This window comes from Uloborus diversus, chromosome 9 (assembly GCF_026930045.1).
Source record: "Uloborus diversus isolate 005 chromosome 9, Udiv.v.3.1, whole genome shotgun sequence".
Lineage (NCBI taxonomy): Eukaryota > Metazoa > Arthropoda > Arachnida > Araneae > Uloboridae > Uloborus > Uloborus diversus.
In genome coordinates, this window is record NC_072739.1 from 12,963,304 (window position 1) to 12,984,089 (window position 20,786).

The window sequence follows — 20,786 nt, forward strand, 5'->3', positions numbered from 1 at the left end:
AATATCTTTGGTCTTAAGTGAGAGAAAAAAAAAAACGAAATTTGTACTTTTAGTAGCATCACATATAGCAGATGGACTAACTTACGGATAGACCGGCATTCTGTATGACTTATGCATCTAGCGATCCGTCGAGCAGGTATGCTTGTTTGGAGGAATGATTGGTCCATTCCGGACAGATAACTTTCACTGCAGCCAATTGTGACAAAAGAATCCATCTTTCAAGAACAAGGCGGTGTTTGTTGCGCAACCGTTTTAATCGTATTAACAAGAAAAGTTTTTGTGAATTCTAGTCCAGTCATAGACACACAATGCAGCGTGCATGGAATATGCGATAATTTTTGACTTCTGAATATTGTTAGGCGCAGTTAGAAAGTAGACATACTAAAAGTCGCCGTCCCTAGGGAGTGAGCTGGATTTTGCGAGAAAATGTCGGAAACGGTGGAAAAAATGCGTTTCAAATAAAAGTTCAGGCTAAATAAACTTCCTCTGAAACTGTTTCTACACCTATGTGTCAAATGGGATACTTTCACGTGACGTCACAGCAGGTTTGTTTTGCATAAGACACGTGACTTTAGCATAGGACACGTGATCTATGCAGCTTTTGCTGCTTTGTTTTGGAAGCCATTGCTGACCACCCAGCTTCAGCTACTTGTCATCACCAGTGAAAAATTGGGTAAAACTAGCATTTTATTAGTCTCGCCGTAATATTTGAAAGATTTTAGAACAATAGAAATACATGATCATTCTGAAAACTTCAGCAAAATTTTTTCGATGCATACGAAATGAATATGATTTGCAAAACCAATGAAAGGCTTGGAAGTTTGTAAAGAAAAGTTTGTTTTGAACCAGCATGTAAGTGAACTACGAACGGAAATAATGAAAAGTTATTTTTCCTGAGATTTTGCACCGTATTTTATTTATTTTTTAATACATTACAGAAGAATCATGAAATGATATTAAGTGTTTAACTAAGCAAAAATCCTTATAAAATAAGAAAGAACTGCAGGTGATCAAAAATAAATAGTTGATTTTTTGTTCCTAACCAATACAGTGTTTTTTTTTTTAGTGTTCTAGATCGATATATAGAAGTAAATAGTGCATGAGTTTTCTTATTTACTCTATGTACAGTGTCTTTTTTATTGACGATATTCTAAGCATTAAAGAGTCAGAATTTTGATTTTATGATGAAATGGACAACTAATAAACAAGTTGCCTATTTTTCTCTGCTGGTTTTGTCTTTCAAAGTCAACCAATTTTTCTGTTCTGTAACTGGAGTGTAATGAATGACATTAGGCAGTAACATTACAGTGACATTTGGTGATTATCCATCCCTCGGAAAAGCAGAAATGTTTCTTTTATGACCATACAAAACAACTGAAACAAACTTCACCCTTTCCCCTCTGAAATGCAGCGACATCCCTTTCAATTTTTTTCTGGCTACGCCAATGATACAAGGACTTGATTTCTTGACAGTCGAAAAATTCAAACTGCAGTGAATGATTATAGCAGATCATTATCATTATTCCGCAGACTGTTTTTTGCTAAGCAATTTTCAATCTGTTGCGAGAACCCTCAGTTTTCTTGAATTTAATGTGGCTTATGTTTAGGCGAGCCAGATTTTTGTACTGTTCAAACGGAACATCGAAAAACTCCCCCCCCCCTTCAGCGTAGCAAATAATCAAAAGGGTAGGGCTTTGTCGTTCATGAACAAACGAGTCAAAAAGAATGAATCCTTAAAATGAAAGATCCGTTCGTTAACTAAAAAATGAACAACCATTCCTTTGAACGGTGAGCATTTGGAAAATTTTATTCATGCACTTGTGATAAAATCGCATTTTAAAAAAAATACTTTCATCTTCAATTTTTTAATGGGCAATCAATTTCAAATTTCCTTTTTCTCAATGCAGTACAATATCTTCTTTTCGAACCTTTTTACTTTCTGCGTTATTCATCATTTTTCTTTAACCATTGCAGTTAATTTTCTATTTTCCAATGTAGTTAAATTTACATTAAGCAATGTTTTGTGTAACTGGTTTGGGCTACTAGCAAAATGTTTGGACATTCCACTTTTTGTCCCAAGCACCTGCTAAAATCCTTCTCACGCTTTCTGTCACCAAAGTTATTTCTAAAAATAATTTTTATCACTTTTCTGGTGATCATTTTATCTTCTATAACATTCCTATCAGCTACATTCTATATTGATTTTAATTTATTTTTAACTTGCTTAACTATTTTGAAGTCTTCAATATCCAGGGATTTTTAATAAAGATTGTCTAATTAGTCCCCCATTTAAAAAAGTGTTGTCTTTTTTTCTTCTGTTCTCATCGGTACTGTGGAATAATTTTGAAATTCTCTAATATTTAGGTGAGTACCTTTTTTTAAAATTAAGTTCTTCGGTACTCCGGCTGAGCTACCAATACATTTGTTGTTACTTTTTCGTTTCGGCAACTGAGAAATGACTTACAAAAAAAAAAAAAACTATAATTGCTTTATACATCTAAACCTGAATAAAAATTTTTGATCAATTTTTCATAGGCATTTTTTATTACTTTAAAATAATTTTAGTTATTTTTTCTTTAAGAATATTACTGATCTAATGAAACCTTTCGAAGTGAGGATGTTGTGCAGAGATCATCTGCAATTTTTTCAAATGTACGAAGTAGTTCAAATGAACGAGTTGAATGAACAATCCTCTGATGTGTGTGCGTGTGAACAGAAATTAAATAGAATGACATTGCCCACCCCTGTTTTTTTTTTTAGAGTTTTAGAGGGTGGTTCATTCTCAATGCCAGGGGTGCCCATCCCCATCAAATTCAATGGCGCAAATTCCCCCCCCCCTCCCCCCAATGTGACCAGACGTCCTGCTTTTTGTCTTAGCAGGAATGTCCCGCCAAAGTGTCTCGCTTTGTCGAAAAAGTCCTGCTTTTTTTTGTTTAAATTCTGTCACACAAGAAATATAACATACAATCTAGATTTTTTAAACGCTTTTTCGATTTTTTGCTGTCAGTAAACGTAAGAACGCCATGTAAAATGTTATTCTTTAATGTTTAATACGCTGCAAGTACAAATGAAAATAATAATTTTGATTAATAAATTTGTTGTGTGATGCAATATTCTTTACATCAATAGTATTAAATTATTTTCAACTTGAGTTCTTTATTGGTACATTTGAGTTATTTCTTGGCATTTTTTCTGTTACGTAAAATATTAAGTCTGTGGGGAAAAAAAGCTACTCAACCCCCCCCCCCCCCCGTCATGTGTCCTGATATTTAACTTGAAAAATCTGGTCACATTCCCCCCCCCCCCCCCCCCCCCAAATTTTCTCAAACCCTCTTTCCCCCCCTTTTTTTATTTTCTAGCTCTCTTTTTTATGTTTTATTTTTTAAAAATATGTTAAAAAAATAAATTAACATTTTTATTTATTTGTTTATTTATTTATTTTTAATCATTATTATCATCATTATTTTATTAGAAAAGTTCTGTGACATGCCAATGAAAACACACATACACATACAAACTAAATAAATAAATGAAATGAAATATAAACAGAATAAAATAAAATAAATAACTTGAATCAAAAATAAATCAATAAATAAATTTCAATAGAAAAATTAAAAAATCCCCCTCCAAAAATTTTGATAGCGCAATTTGCGCCACAATCCCGCTCTGTGGGCACCCATGCTCAATGCCATGAATAAATGGTTACTAATTTTAATGATAAATCAGGGGTAATAAATAATACATGATGCAATCAGATACATTTAAATATTTTATTTCCTACACGTTAATATTTTTAAGTTACTTTAGTAGGAAGGAAAGCTTTGAATGAGAAATAAAAATTTGAACGATATTTATGCATTCTTTGCATTGGCCAGGACTGTTTTAGAAAGTCTTTTTTGTTTTTAATCTCGCTGTAAAAATTCCTCACAAGCTAATCCAATATTAATTTTACAGGTCAACTTTACCTCAGAGCAAGACTAACTTATGTCCACAATCGCTACTTTATAGGGAAAAAAAGGAACATTTGTCTGGATCATTCAAAGGGTGCGCTCTTTTAACACAGATAAATAATTACAGTTGATTTTTTTTCTTTCCTTTTTTTTTTAACGTTTGCATGACTCGATATGGACTAGGGATTATACATACAATGCAGAAAATCGCAATTTATAGACTCGTGTCAGTCTGGCTCTGAGGTACAGAAATGAGTTTTTGGACTTTTTCGGTCATCTGTAATCAAATTTATCTTTTTCCGCTACGTGAAGTAAACCAGCCAGGACACCGAGATTTTGTTTGAAAACCGAGACTGTCATGGTCAAACCAGGACTTCTGGCAATCCTACTTATAGTCTACAATTTCACCATCCAATAATGACTTAACCTTCCGAAATGGCTACTGCATGATAGATTTTTCTGTATGTTGCAGTGTTATATTTTGTTGCTTTTATATTTTTCTTAAATCTTTTGATAATACCACCAACCTTAATTTTAAAACTCATATATTATTGCTTATTACAAGAAAAAGAAAGGATTATTTTCTCATAGCATGAGTATTGGAAAATAAATAACATTCATTGAAATCTGTTTATTGAAAACTAGTATTACATTAGTTTTTATGAATCATAAGGCAATCAAATGTAAAAATAGTACATGTCTGTATCATTGTATTGTTTAATAAAAATATTTGTTTGTATTTAATGAATTTATTTTTTTCCATTTAAATCCATATTCACTTTTAAAACAGCTTAGGCTGATACCACAAGAAGTTATGATTCATTAAGTTTACTTCAGATATTGAACCAAAAGTGAAAACATATAAAATGCATTAAATTTGAACCGGAACAAAAGAGCTTAACTTTAAATTTACATTAATGTCATACTAAGTACTGGTTTCATTTCAATGTATATTGTGACTCTGATAAGTTTAAGCTTGACCTTGATAATGTTTATATTCTTTTGGGATATCAAGGAAGGGTAATTGGCACCAAATTGAGTTGGGTTGCTTTTGTAGAAGTTTCTCAAAAGTATGCCAACCCAAATCCGTGCAGCAATTACACGTCCCTTTTTAATTGAAGTTCGAAAAAAAGAAGTAATCAAGGTCAAGCTTGCATTTATCAGAGCCACACTATAATATTTTCTTTCTCAACACCAACTTTTTAATTCATTTTATTACTTTTGATATTGGACCCAAAATTCATGATTTTTTGTATCATGATTTAATTTTTAATTGCATTAATTGAAAATTTAACTGCTACGTTACAGATTCATCATTTACACAGATTACACATTTATTTATTATTATTAAGCTCAGCGTTTTCGATTTGAAAATTTTAATGTACTGGGAAAAAGGTGTATAGGGCGGTTTTTCCCAGGGTGGACAAAATCTGACAACCTTGCCTTTCGGTGATATTCCGCATAGCTTTGAACCCGACATTTCTTTGAAAAAACTTCTCAAGATACCATTTAAGGATTTTTTTTCCTCTACTAAATGCTTTCACTTGATTCGTAGCATATTATAGGATTCTAATAGAGAATTTTATCAGTTTATATTGATTGTTTTCAGTTGTAAGACGTGAATTTTTTGATAAGTTGACCAAAAGTTTAAAAAGATGTGATATATCGGAAATTCACTGTATAATATTGTTTACATTTTGTTTCACTAGCTGTGAAACTAGCTAGCAGACAAGTGACCGAAGCAATGGTTCGGTCACTCGTCTGGTCATCAATGCTGATTCTACATTAGCTACCAGTTTGTTTGGCACTCTAGGCTTCCTTAAGAGGTTTTCCACCTCCAGCTCTCTCACTTCCTATGCCGGGCTGATGAGTGCTAATAAGCACGAAACTGCAGTCCTCGGCTGGAATTGACTGAGCTGGCAGTGTATTTCATGTATTTCCGCTCTTAACCCTGGATATAGGGCGGTAAGTTACTGAAAAGTATATATGGACTTTCAATATTTTACCCCGCCATGGAGAACAACATAGTGGCATGTTCTAAGTATGAAATCTCTCACTACACAGCAAATCATGGATTATACAAAGTATAGTTTTACCATATGGACACATCAAGCCATTGTTGAGTATATATAGATTATTGTGTGTGTGTTGTAATTTTTTATTTTACTTTATCCTGGTAAACTTTGCTTCTTTAATAATAAATTGATAAAAATTACCCTCTTATCCATACTATTCACTACTTACTAATAATCAGACTGCCTATTGTTAGGGAGGAAAACTTTTTGATGCTTAAAATACATATTACTCATTAGTCTTAAAACCAATTTTGAATGTTCAACAGTTTGTATAAAAAATAACAATGACACATTCAAATAAAATAATTTTATTTTCAAAAAAAATCCATTGTTTTTATGAAAATCAGCCTTCTTGTGTGCAAAATTTTTCGCTATGCCAATGAATCTGATGGGATGTTAGCCACTTCAACTGTGATAACCTAGAAATATATGTTGCATGCAAATCCTTCTCGTTTGAGTATGAAAGGTTTTTTAAGAAAGATAAAGTTCTGCATCAATTTCCACACTACCTTAAAGTGGCATCCAGACTGGAGCATCATAAAACAGCTTCTGAACATGACCTAAGATCAAAAGCACTCTAGTGGGGATGCCACTTTGGAGGTATGATGCAATAAGCGCATTACCCCTTTTTGCAGAAGCAAGGCGGGTTCCCCAGGAGGTATATTTCCATCACAGAAAAGAAAAGCTATTTGCTATTATTTTTAAAATGTCATTAAGAATTGATGGTGTAAATAATCATTTACAAGAGTTGTTAGATAGTTCTAACTAATGGGAAAATTTTATACCGGGTATGTATCCAATGAAGGTGTAAGAATTGGAACATTTCTCCATTTATAAATGTTCATCCATCTGAAAATGCAGCAGGAAACTAAAAAATACAAAATTGTGTTTGGAAAATCAATAATTTTATGGTAAGGACATTACACAAATATTTTATTTACTTTGAAAAATAAAAAATCATTTATAAACAGAAAAGATATTAAAAGTAATACCTCTAGTGTGATACTTTAATGTCCAAAAGAAAAACATTTACTTGAATTGACTGGTTCTCAAAAATATTCATGGATGCAAGCCTTCATTGAGTTAGCACACTTTGTCCTTTGCCTAATATTTTAAATAAAAGAAATGAATAAAATTGTAGAAAAAGTTATCAAAATTCAACATTTGACAAAAAAAAAAGAAAAATTAATTTGAATTATGAAATTTTGAATCCAAATTATGTTTTTTCGCAATCATGAGTTGCGACAGGACCCTACTCATTGGAGTTATTGCTTCTGGAAACGGCTCCTGTCCCTCCAAGCCTGCCCCTTCTCCTGGGCCTGGGCGGTTACGTGTTTATAGTTTTGTGTATGTAGGCGTGCGTTCGTGCATGTATCGGCTTGTGTGTGTGCGTAGACCTGTGTGTATGCACAAAGGCGCGTGCGTATGTGTGTAAAAGCGTGTGTGAGTGAATGAGCGTGTGTGTAAGTAGGACATGAACACCACCGCTGAGCTGATTTTAGAGGACAGTGGTTAGGACCAGAGGAGCCGCGCCTGCAGAGGCTCCCGGTCCAAGCTGAAAAAAGAACCACAACGCCAAGGACGGTTCAAATGAAAACAATTAGCAATCGTTATTGCTCAAAAAAAAAAAAAAAAAAAACACACAAATAAGCAATTGTTGAAAATGCAAGAATATTAATGAACAACAAATGAGCGATTTTCGGAAAAAATGTCCCGTTCGTAACGCTGGGAGAATCAAAAATCAGGATACTACGTATAAAAAGCGAAAGAGATCCTTAAAGAGGCATAACAATTTTGTATCGGGATGAAAAAAAAAAACTATGTTTTGTTACAAAAATTAGAATTGTTTACAGGACATTTAAAAACATATGAATAATTTTTCCACATTACAGTCAAATCTCAATAACTCGAATATTCCTTTATCTCGAAGTTTTCATCAGATGCCAAACTTTTGAGACTGTTGTGAAAATTCCCCATAACTCGAAGTACCAACAACTCGAACGTTTTAGCCCATGGGACTTCGAGTTATCGAGAGTTGACTGTATTTCCTAACAAAGAATTAGTCTACTTATCTTCTGTTTCAAACACAAGTGACATTTCATTGAAGCACGGTCATGAAAATGCTTCATTAATAGATCAAAATATAAATGGAATCTTTCTTGCACTCAGAGTTATATTTTTTACTTTCATAACTTAAAATTATATCTATGAAAAAACAGGATTTTTAAAGAAATTTTTTAATTTGATTAACGAGACCTACTGTACTGTACATTGGTTTGAAATGCACTTCTTAATTTCACTTCAACAGCTTTGTCAAAAATGTTTGTATTCTCGTTGGGCCCTCACACCGAACATAGTATAACAGTAAAGCAGACCTGTAGGTACTCAGAAAAATAATTTTGCATTGAAGGTGCACTGCTTGGCATTCAATTTATGGTACGAGATTTGGCGAATCACATACCATGTATACAGTATATATGGTACGAGATTTGGCGAATCACATACCATGTATACAGTATAGAAAATATGTTTAATCATCCAATGATAAATATAGAATGATAAGTGTTCTTCATCTCTTCAGCAGGAAATTATTAAGATTTAAAAGATATAAATATGGCACAGCTCCAAAGACTAGTTTTAATCATTAAAATTTTGTACAGTATTTATATTACTTGACAAATATCACATGAATTTACAATTAATATACCTGAATCAATGGAATGCATGAGCTGTATATGAATGTTGAAAATTTATTTAACCTGAGAACTAATGTTCGGGGATGAAGGAAATAAGAATGAATTCAGGTAATTGCAGGACTAGTAGAATAAACCTTTGTATTCAACAAGAGAAAATAATTTATAGTTTTTTTGCACTTGGTGGTATAGTTTTTTTTTTTTTGGTACTAATAGTGAGACAAGTTTACAACATCATTTTTTAATACTCAAAGCTAAAAAAAAAAATAACTGAAAAAAAAAAATGATTTGTTTATAAAAATTCCATTATTTGATTTTTTTTTAACGGGAATAAATGAAAATTCAAGAAGTATTATACATATCATTCAACTTTACATGGGCAAAACTGATGTAAACATAACGACTATAAAGTGTAGATTAATGACGAAATAACTTACTATGCTTCAGCAGCTCGAGGCATAAAATTTGTATTCCTCCTTCTTACAAGATGGCTTGCACAAAAAGAAAGAAAAAAGTTGACACAGCATCAGTTTTCAGTACTCTTTTTTAGTCCGATAAAATCCTTGTGGTCATACATGGCCGTCGTGACAACCTTGAATATCGTGATTTGACATTGACAACCGATTTATTATTTTAGCTCTGTAGTTGAATATGGAAGGATTTTGAGGGATATTTCCTGCTCCTTGCATTCTTCTTTATCATCATTATTCGTTCATCTACACGCACAACCGCTTGTTAGCATTTTTCTTTACGAAAAAACCTAATTTCGACAGCTAACGCCACGCTCCCAATACCTTTAACATTACCATGTGCGTTTGTTTTGCATAAGGAGCCGTATCCGCGGTGTTCTTCTTCTCGGCGTGAAAGTATCCCATTTCTGATAATTTTCCGGGTATATGTTGTGAAAAATCGATGATTTTCGGGAAAATTCTCTCTTTTTGTCAAACATTTGCTCCTAGTTCCTCCCGGGATCAATATTCATGAAATTTATCAACGGCAAGGTTGTAGAGCTTTGCATTTCCCCACACTTTGATATGCAATTTTGTTGTATTATATTCAACCAATCAAAAGTTACAGAATTTCAAACACGCACTTTCATGGTAGAAAATGGAGCATTTGCCATTCACAAATTTCAAACTGACTCGAAAGAATCGCGCACTTTCTCTTTCCGCAATAAATTCGACAATCCTGATGGACAATAAAGAAGTATTTGTGGATTACTACAACTAAAATGATGTTTATGGGGGGGGGGGGGGGCGTGAAATTTCGACTAGGGAAATGAAAGAGTAAGAAATGTGACATCAAGCATTTTTTTAATACGAATATGTATATGAAAAGTAGTTTGTAAAACGAACTTTGTGACAAAGGGGGTAGGAGAGGGCAAAAATGTTGAAAACAATTTGACATTATTTATATAGACCAGTGGCGGCTCGTGCCTTAATTTAGTGGGTGGACCCGCAGTTATGTTTATGGGTCATTCTTCAAAAAGTGTAACTTTTCTGTCACACGGCTTTTACAGTAAAAACTTTAGGGAACAATTCATTTAACGATGATTTTTAATGTCATCAAAAATATATCTATTTAAACCTGACAATTTTTTATTTATTTTTTTTTTGAAAACTTTTGGTTCACAATATGTGAATTCTCACCTTCGTGGCGTGTCATACACCTTGTGTGACTGTTTTTGTTGCTTAATAACTTGTTTAATTAAAAGCAGTGATGCTCCCATCAATTTTCCTGAGATTATACTCCCAGTAATCTATTAAGCACAATTTGTGTACCGTGAACATATACATAGTATGTCATAATATGAAAATTTATGATTTTTATTTTTTTTATTTATGAGTAAAATAATTGGAACTTAGCTGGGCCATTGTTTATTTTTATTTCTAGAAAGTAATACTTTCTTGTAAGAATGAAAAAAAAAAAAAAAAAAAAAAAGAAAACAAAAGGTTTCGAAATTGAAAAATATTTGCGTTCAAAAGTTACGTTTTCTGGAGAATGACCCTTATATGTTTACACAGATAAAATGATGAAAACAATGGTTGGAATGCAAAAAAACAATGGTTGGAAACAATGGTTTGGAATAATGCTGAGGAACATAAAAAAAATGATACTTAAATCAGTTAATGCAAACTTCAGATAGCATTACAAAATTATACCACTTGATTTAATACTCGCAAACCTGTTTTTTTGCGGTGGATAAGAACCTCATAAAAACAAATTGTTCGTTTTAAAGATAACTTTGTTCATTTTAAAAAACATTTTATCTGTTTCATAAATAATTTCGTCAATTGAGTCCCAATCTGATTGAAATTTTCATATATCGCGGGAAAAAAAAAATCACACAAAAAAATTGTACAAAAAGAAAGACCGCACAAAAACAGGTTTGTGTGTACATAGATTATACAGGGTATTCCGTTTTAACCAACAAGACCTTCTTTTTTGCAACCGTTTGTGCAAGATGCATACTTCTAATTGCAAAAATGTTCAAAATCAGGTGCAAGGTTAAGGAATTGAAAGTTTGATGCAAAAATAAGAATGAGTCAAATGATACAAAATTCAATTTTTTATACGGGCTCTAGGTTCTCCAACTCATATTCAGGGAAGTCATCACCATTAAAATGTAATTCCAACACAAAAAGTTTGACATTAGTACGACCAATGTTCACCCAGATATGAAACGCAGCGTTTCGTGACTTACACCACTTCACACTCACTGTCAATAACACCTTTTGAGCGAAAATATAGCAGTTTAAAAAGGCTTAAAATTTTTGTGTGCAAAACTGGTTTTTCAAATTGATTAATGTTTTGTAGTGTTTTCGCGTATCACAGCATAAAATTTGCATTTGTTTTTGAATAGCATTAAAAAACATAAATACTTTGTTTTTTAACTTTGACAACCTATCATTCTTCTGAAAGGACGATAAGTTCCTATCTCATTTCTATCTGGTCCCTTAAAACTTTAAACTCGAATATCTCCTTGAGTTTTGGTCGCATAAATGTCAAATTGTTTCTGTTAGTAATATATTTCAATTAAGATTATTTCCCTAAATATAAGTTAGGAGACCTAGGGTCAGTATAAAAAGTTATTTTTAGTTTTTGACTCTTTTTTTTTTCGCTTTAAACTTTTAGTATCTTAACTCTGCATCTGATTTTGAACATTTCTGCAATTGGAAGTATGCACCTTGAACAAACAGTTGCGAAAATGAAGGTCTTATTGGTTAAAACGGAACACCCTCTATATTTTAAATGAAACACTCGGCTTCTCTTAAGCGATCGAATTGATAATAATATTAACAGCAGTAATAATAATAATATGTTGTAATAAAAATATTAATCTCATCAACTGTGCCATTCCCCTCCCTCCAAGAGGGGTGGCACACCGTCAAACATTAAGGAACCAGACTCTCAAAAAGAGATAGACCCCTTACCACTAAAAACACTCCCGTGAAAAATGGTTTTGCTTGGTGAATTAAATTATTTTCAGGACAGGCATAAAAAGGCATTCAACAATATTTAAAAAAAATATACTTTAATTACAGTATACGCATCTTGACATAACAATTCAAGCAACCTTAAAATTAAAACATGGATAACTGACAAATAGCGTCTAAAAGGTCCGTCTGAACAGCAACAAAAATAAGTAAATGAAATAAAAGAAATACACACAATATTTCTATTGCTGCATTTTTTACTAATCGACTTTCAAATTTAACTTATGTTTTATCATCATTATTAAATAATAATTTTGAGTAAGAGTGGTTGAAAAATTAATTACGGTCACACATATACCCTTAACAAAATATTTAATTGACTAGTTATAGGCACATTAGCTTGAAAGGATCTTAAATATTTTAATTAATGTCAAAACTATACCTATCCTATATGATAGAAAAAAAAAGCTAAGGTACGTACCAATAGAACTGCGATCTGATGAAAAACAGTAATGTCATTTCTACAGTGTCTCTCGACCTTTTTTGACATGCGGGCCTGTAAAAGCTTTTCAAAAAAATTCACGCGGACTTGCGCTGTTTTCTTGTTAATTTGTAATAAAAAAATGTTCGCGAACCGTTAAAAACTAATGAAAAAAAAAACAAAAAAACGAACGGCTGAAGTTTTTTCCCCCTTCCTTTTTTACAAAGTAATAATAATAATAAATGAATAAGTAAATATATAAATAAAACTCTATTAAATAACTGCTACACAAGTATTTAAATGTTAAGACAAGAAGTAACTATGGTCAAAAAAATGGACACAATTTTTAAAAAAGCTACTGAGAAATCATAGAAAATTATGAAAATTAATCTTAAAACTGACGTAAAAGATCAAGTGTTGGATAATATTATCATTAGGTATTATGGAGTTTCCTTTCTTTTAATTTTTTTTATTTTTTGCGTGGACGACCAAAAAAATCTGAGGATCAGCCTTTTTTTTTTTTTTTTTGCCAGTGCGTCAGACCACCGGGCTGCTCTACTATTCGAAAAGAAAGTCCTTACACAGAAATTTTGAGAATAAGCATCTCTAACTCCAAAAACAGACAAATAACTAAAAAAATTATGCATGCGTTGTAAAACAAATGTACGGCATCTCATGAAACCGGCAATCTCCATGCCCATATATATATATATATATATATATATATATATATATATATATATATATATATATATATATATATATATATATATATATATATATATATATATATATATATATATATATATATATATATATATATATATATATATATATATATATATATATATATATATATATATATATATATATATATATAGTAATAGCTGTTGAAGAGGAAAAAATTAAGACATAAAAAAAAAGAAAGAAACAGAAGCGGAACGGTATGATAAAAGGTTTTCCCTGACACATGGGCAGGGGCAGCTGATTCTCTGCCCTTTTACAGGTTATTCTAGTGAGCGACGTTGCTAGACTCTTCTCCGCTGACCTCGATTCTTCCCTCCAAAACGCTATAGACAACTACGATTTCGTTTGGGCTCGGCGAATTTTGCCCACCCTTGAGGTTGCAATGAATTCCTTCGGGTGTTATCACCCGCCGTTTTTCGCTTTCTGATTCAGTCATTGCGATTGGCTAAGGGCAGAGGCGTGACTCTTAGTTTCGGGGGCAGCTTCACGCGAGCCCGCAGCTCCCAAAACTGTGCACAGCGCTAAAATTAATGGGATTTAAAAACTTTCTGGTTATGTTTAGAGATATGCGGAGAGGGGGGGGGGGGAGCTAGATGTTTGAAATCTGTTGTGCGCCTTACTTTTTACTTTTTTTAAACTGAAACACAGAACGATATTTTTGTTAATAATGTATTTTATCAATTACAATTTTTTGGGTGGACCGGGCCCACCCTGCCCATAGCGACGAGCCGCCCCTGACAGTCCTTTACCAAGGAATCGGACAAAAATTTACATAATTACGCATGTGCAATATGAACTGGTGGACTGAGGACGTGCAGAAAGTCAGCGCTATACTGAGGATACCTAGTCTGCAAAACTGTTAGGAAAAAAGAGACGACTGTATAAACCATATGGACATCAATGTTAGGTTGAAAATTGAAACGACGGTCAAACAAGGTTTTTGTCCAACTTTCATAACGGTCAGCTGATAAATCCGCTAATGATGAAGCTGTTGAAAAACAAGACAAATACGCTCCGAGCTTAAGGTAATGTTGACGTTGATCAGGATCAGGGTTTTTCAGAATTAAGAAAAGTAAACACGGAATAAGCTTCTAGGCGGGAAAAGGGGGGAGGGGGTATTTTTGCGACATCTATTCATGATAAATCTGAAAAATTCAATCGCAACAAAGCATTAAACCTTACGAAATGTTGCTTATCAAAGCATAAAAATCGTTTTCTTTACGATTGACGACGCATGCGCAGAGATATATTTCCAACATTAGTCAATGAGCAAAGAAGAAACCATTCGGTTCCTCATGTGATCTTCGGCCATAAAATAAACATATAAACCAAATCAAAAGGAAAATAAGTTTTGCGTTTGCTGCTACATGATTTTTTTATGCTCATTATTTTACATTTGTTTTACTTTATTTTTTTCTCTTAAAATAATGTCTCGTTACATCAGCCAGAATACGGCACTTTAGCCGTCCCGTATGGAAGTTCCCCGAGACCCGGGACAATTTTTCAAAATACGGGACTGTGTCTTGAAATCCGGGACGTCTGGCAACCCTGATCAGGATTGTGGAATTCATTGAGGAAAGAGGAAGTGTGTGATCCTTTCGAGTCAGTTTGAAATTTGTGAATGGCAAGTGTTCCATTTTTTGCCATGAAAGTTCGTGTTTGAAAGTCTGTTACTTTTGATTGGTTGAATAAAATGTAACAAAATACCACATCAAATTAAAGAAAATTTAAAGTTCTACAACTTTGTCATTCACAATTTTCATGAATACTGATCCTGGGAGATACTATGAGCAAATGTTTGACAAAAAGAGAGAATTTTTCCGAAAATCATCGATTTTTCATAACAAATAACCGGAAAATTATTGAAAATCTGACAAATTTGTGTAGAAACAGTTCCATAGGAAGTTTATTTAGCTTGAATTTTCATTTTATTCATCGTTTCTGCCTTTTCTCGAAAAACCCAAAATATTCTTTACCCCTCCCTCCCTTTTTTAGCTCACCCGCTAGGGGCGGGGACTTTTAGTATGTTTACTTACTAACTACCCCTAACAATATTCTAAAATTAAAAAATTCTCGCATATTCCATGCACGCTACACCCCTGTTTTGAGCACTCATTTACTGGACTATTCTTCGTTTTCTGCATTCTATGTAGGTTTATCCTTTCATAACGATCATTAAAAAATAAAAAAATAATAAAAAAATAAAACATGTTTAGAAAAATATAAGTTTCGATATAAAGTGACCCTTTTCCCTCTGAATCGTGCCGTTGCGCTATAATTATTAATTTATTTGTTGCAAAAATTGATAGTGGACATAAAGTTTCAAATTTTCGTATTATTTTTATCAAAGAAGAATACAAATACTATTTACTTCAAAGAACTAGATTCGCTGCTTATTTTGCTTGGAGAATAATTTTCATCGGAACAACTATCAGAGCGAAATTTAAAAATTTTTGTTCCTACGCAAAAGCACGAACATTATTTTACGAACGAAACATATGTAACAAAGTCATGAAATTACCTTTTGCATTTCAGTAAATTATACGATAGTGAAACCTATCAACGCTTTCCTGCACTTCAGTGATTATTTCAGTTTCTTTCGACAAAAAATTTTCTGCACTCAGTTTCATGGGGACAAAAAAAACAATCATTTGAATTTTGACGCCCCGAATTCAAACTATGTTTTACTTTCGCAATCACGAATTGCGATAGGACCCTACTCGTTGGGTTTCTTGTTCCTATAGATGGAAAGGAATAGAAATGGCCAAGGAAATCGCACCATATTATGACAGGCGGTTCTGTAGAATTGGTAATATGAGGCTTATTTATAAAAAGAGAAATCGTGATTTGCATGCTGATTAGCATAAGCGTGATTAGCAGTGATTATCTATTTCACGCTTACGCTAATCAGCATATTTATGCTAGCGTGATTAGCATAAAGATTTTATGGCCGATATCCCCTAATCAGAAAGATTATTTACATCATATACCGTTGTGTATGAATCCTAAACGATGGAAATTAATAATTTGGAAATTTTTTTATTTTCATGAAGTTTAGCTGTTTAAGTTCATCTTGTTCTTGTTTTTCCAGAAAAGCGAATTTTAAACCTCTCCCCTTCTTAAAAGTAAAATCTGCTTAATTTATGCCTTGAGTAAACGCAAGCGATTTGTGAGCATGGCGACCAATACTTCGCTCCCTAAATAAATACTAAAAACGATCGTTGACATCTTGGAAAAACAGGGAAACATCAACTTTGGTCAAGTGAGGGTAATAAGCGATTTGTGAATGTTCAAAAGAAAAAAAAGAAACGAAAAACTGCCAAATCCAACCCCTGTATTTGACACAAAATGGGGTCATTCCCGAAGTTTTAAAAGCATTTTTTTCTGAAACAGCACTATTAAAAACATATCATTTGACCATTTTTAAAACAATTTGACAAGGTTTAATATTTTTTAACAATTATTTTAATCGCTGCGCAGCTTCAGTTTTATTTATTACTCTTCTGCGCACGACATCAAGAGTGATGAGATGCCATTCACTGATTCCATTCGCTCAGAGCGCAATATTTAATTCGATTCTTTTTATCACGTGTGTTGGCAGCAATAAGGTTGATAGCAAACGTGGAGCACAATATTTAATCCACTTCTCAATTATCATAACCTGGGAACGCGGTAGAGTCCAAGCGTAAGCATTCAGCGCGCCTAAGTTCATCACTTTTGACTTCATAAAGACCACGCCGTGCTTGAAAAATCGGATATTTAAAAAAAATAAATGAAAAATCAAACGTGTCAAAAATATAAAAAAAATTTCCTTTTTTTTGCTCATTCAACTTCAGTGACTAAAAGTAGAAGTTTTGACTAATGGAAACAACTTCATTACCTCAAAAGAAAAATAGACTGAAAATAAAAATGATGGGAGTCAAGGACAAATTGTGTCTCGCTTTGAGGAGTGGAGGGGAATTCCCCAAACTGTAGCAGTTCGTAACAAGGGGGGGGGGGAGGATAACAAGAAGTATGACGTCATGAATTTGCAGTGGAAAACACTGAATGTCGAAAATCCGAACTATTTTGGATTTTCAAAATTGCGGGATTTTCGAAAATGACCGAGAAAATACAGATCAGAAAAATAGTATGACATTTAACTGAATAAAGTGGTAAGACGGTACGTGTGTACAGTACATAACATACAACACAGTACATAACGATGCAAATACGATAATACGTAATACAATTTTTTAACAAAATGTAACTCTCATTACTTCTTGAACATGAAATAATAATATAAAATATCTACAGTAATGACACTCTGTAAGGTATACAATAATCCTCATATACATGGGCCAATGATCGAGTAACGCTCCTATGAACAATGAAATTCGCTTCACGGCATGATAATTTGATAATATGTTTTGGTAATGTTTAATATGCATGGAAAGGCTTTATTGTGACAAGGCGGAACTCGATCCGGTCACTTAACTGTTTTACTGGTGAAACTGTCTTTTCAGGGGAATGAAGAAACGAAAAAATAGTCAACTATGAACGCTTTTTACAGGAGTTTAGGGTGAATCCACTGGAGTTAGGGTTACAATTTCAAGAATCAAAATATCACCAAACAGCAATGTCTTCGTTGAAATGTAGAAGCAATTTTTCCCCGTCATACCTTGTTGGGCGATTTTCTAGTTTATTTTGTAATTGTGATTATTGAAATAGCTACAGATAAAGTGTATGACAAAGCAATGAATCGTGAATCATTATTTATTATTATTATTTTTATAGCTGTATGAGTGTTGAAAAAGGAAACGACGCAAAATAAAGAAGTCTTGACACAGCGATGCTATGACCTGTTTGCTTTTTAAGCTCGTACAACAGTCATGGCTTTGATGGATAATCCATTCCAAAAGACTGTGTTGTGCAAACCAAAAAAAAAAAAGTTAAATTCAACAATAAAATTTGAATATTTTTATCAAAAGCATAATTTTTTTTCAACCGCTAATATTTATTCTACATGTTTCATAAGTCTCGAAAACCCACAGGGTTGATGTTGAATTTTCTATAGCCTATAATAATATTTTGTTCAACGTTCTGGGTGCTTAGACCCAGAACGAGAAATTTCAAAAATATAGGTCTGAAAAGACTCATCCACAATGAACTATTTTATCTTGGTCAATTCCTTCCATTGGAGTCAGTTGCCTGAAGATGGTTGATGGTATTAAAAGCCTCTTTCTAACCCGAAATAATTATCCGATCAGTTCGCATTTAGCGCTATTCGAAACCTCGCGAAGAATACCCCTGAAATTGAATTAACTCCTTCGAATTTACAAAAAAAAAAAAAAAAAATAAATAAATAAATAAATAAACCAGTAAAATTACCCAGAAAAAAAATTTAAAGTATATTTAAGCCTAATGAAACAGAATTTCCTGTCGGAAAATGATCTTTTGCGCGATCTCATTTTAAATCAGCGTTCAGAAGGCTGCCACTTTTTTTTTCTCGGCTGTGCCTTAATAAAATTTTGTTTTTATTTTGAGGTAAAAACTTTCGCTTTTTTTAATTCGCCGTTTTGTATCTTTGAAAATGATTATTTTGACGGGAAATTTTAGAGTTTTTTTTCTCTGATTGAAGCCTGATTGTTGAAGACGTGCCACTTGACATAACTTTTTTTTTTTCGAGGTAGACCGTGCAAAGCCGGGCAATGCAGCTAGTGGTTTATGAAGTAACACTCATGAGAAAAAGCCGTGACTTGCCAAAAAGTTTTTCTTGGAATTTCTAAAATCTAAGCACATTAATTCACAAATAATCACCTGGCAAAAAATCTATAAACTGTGAGGAATTTAATCCGAGGAAAGTTTTAAAGTTTATAACAACAAAAAGTTTCAAGGTGAGTCAACCTAATGTGTCAATACATTTGAAAACCACCCATATACCTCCTGTAGAGAGTTCAAAGAAGCATACTGAAGAAAATAATTAAAACAATGCCACAATGTAAAACCAAACAGCTATTCTTAAGTGGCCTAAAAAATTTACTTATAAGAATATGACACTGGTTTCCATTCTGATACACTGTTTATTTCTTACCAACTCAAGGGGAAAAAGCGATCCAGGCGCACTCCCCCTGCCGTTCCGATGGCTAAATTCCTCCTTTTTTTTTCTCTGCCGTTCAGGCAGCCGGTTCGGTTCCCGAACCCACCTTATGGGTAGGACAGGACCTACCCGTACTGATCTTCCTCGTTGGATGTTCTGTGTAAATACTGTAAATAGTCACTCATATTATACGTTCCCATTTATCTTTCATTTCATAATTGTCAAAACTACTTTACATGTGCTTGTAAATATTGTATATACACAAGTGGCCGTGTAAGGATTCCCTTTTTATTGATATATTTTTCCTCCTCATCCCCTCACACCCACAACGATCCGTTCCAACAATGACTCAATCCCCTCACATCCGGCAAAAGAGCTCACGCTCTCCACCGAAGTTAAATCATGATCCGTATCCGGAATGCCTCCCTCCCCCCCCCCCCCCCCATCACCCCAACGATGCTAGTATTCAAAAGGTTACGGACCTGTGGCTAATTTTTGGAGTGTTTTATAGGGCAGTTTATTCTGAATGCTATGAACAAATGGTTACTAATTATGAACCTAAACCAGGGGTAATAAAAATTGACATAAGCAGAAAAAAATTTTAACATTTCACTTCTTAGATTAAATATTTCTATCTTTTTTCGATGTTCAGTTTACTGGCGTTCGGGAGAAGTAACTCGGACAGAGATAGATAGATTAATGCATAGATAGATAGGTACATACGCTCAGTTTTTAATTATGTAAGATGAATTATGAAAGAATTTTTTTTTTTTTAACCATATGCATCTTAATGATATAAAAGAGCAAAGTTTCTGAAAATTTCATGTTAGTCTGAAATGGTCTGGTTGAGTGCCTAGTTGATTTAACATGTGAGTGACCCAATACGAAATAGAAGACAAAGAAATTAAAACAGTAATAAATGAAATAAGCTTTTTTTTTTTTACAATGAAAAAAACAAATTAGTGCATCTTTGTCTGACAAAGAAGAGACGCATTTCATCCTTTGGTATAAGTCTTAATAAACGCGATTTTGGAAAAATATCAATGAATATTTTCATATCTTGAAAATAATTCTAGTAATATCTCTGAATATATGTGTGGTACATTGATTCTTTGTTTCTTACCTTTCTTCATTATTTACTCTGAGATGTGCACAAAATAGATAATTTAAGTAATGCAACTAGCATCTTCTCCTGAAAGCAGCAGGCCTTGTTTTATATGTGTGCAAACTAGTTTTCCTATGTAGAAGTAGAATCAAGTTATGACACTTAAAATCATTACCCAATTAGACTAAAAATACTAACTAATTCAGGTTAAATATCAAA

General features: G+C 33.1%; 1 long non-coding RNA gene across 1 annotated transcript; it reads right to left on the reverse strand.

Moving 5' to 3' along the window:
• Positions 1-6,822: 6,822 nt before the first annotated feature.
• On the reverse strand, positions 6,823-9,214 carry LOC129229403 (uncharacterized). Its single transcript, XR_008581093.1, has 3 exons — positions 9,156-9,214; positions 7,018-7,129; positions 6,823-6,893 (listed from the first exon to the last, which is right to left on the reverse strand). It is a non-coding gene; the product is annotated as an uncharacterized LOC129229403 (long non-coding RNA).
• Between the last annotated feature and the right edge of the window lie 11,572 nt (positions 9,215-20,786).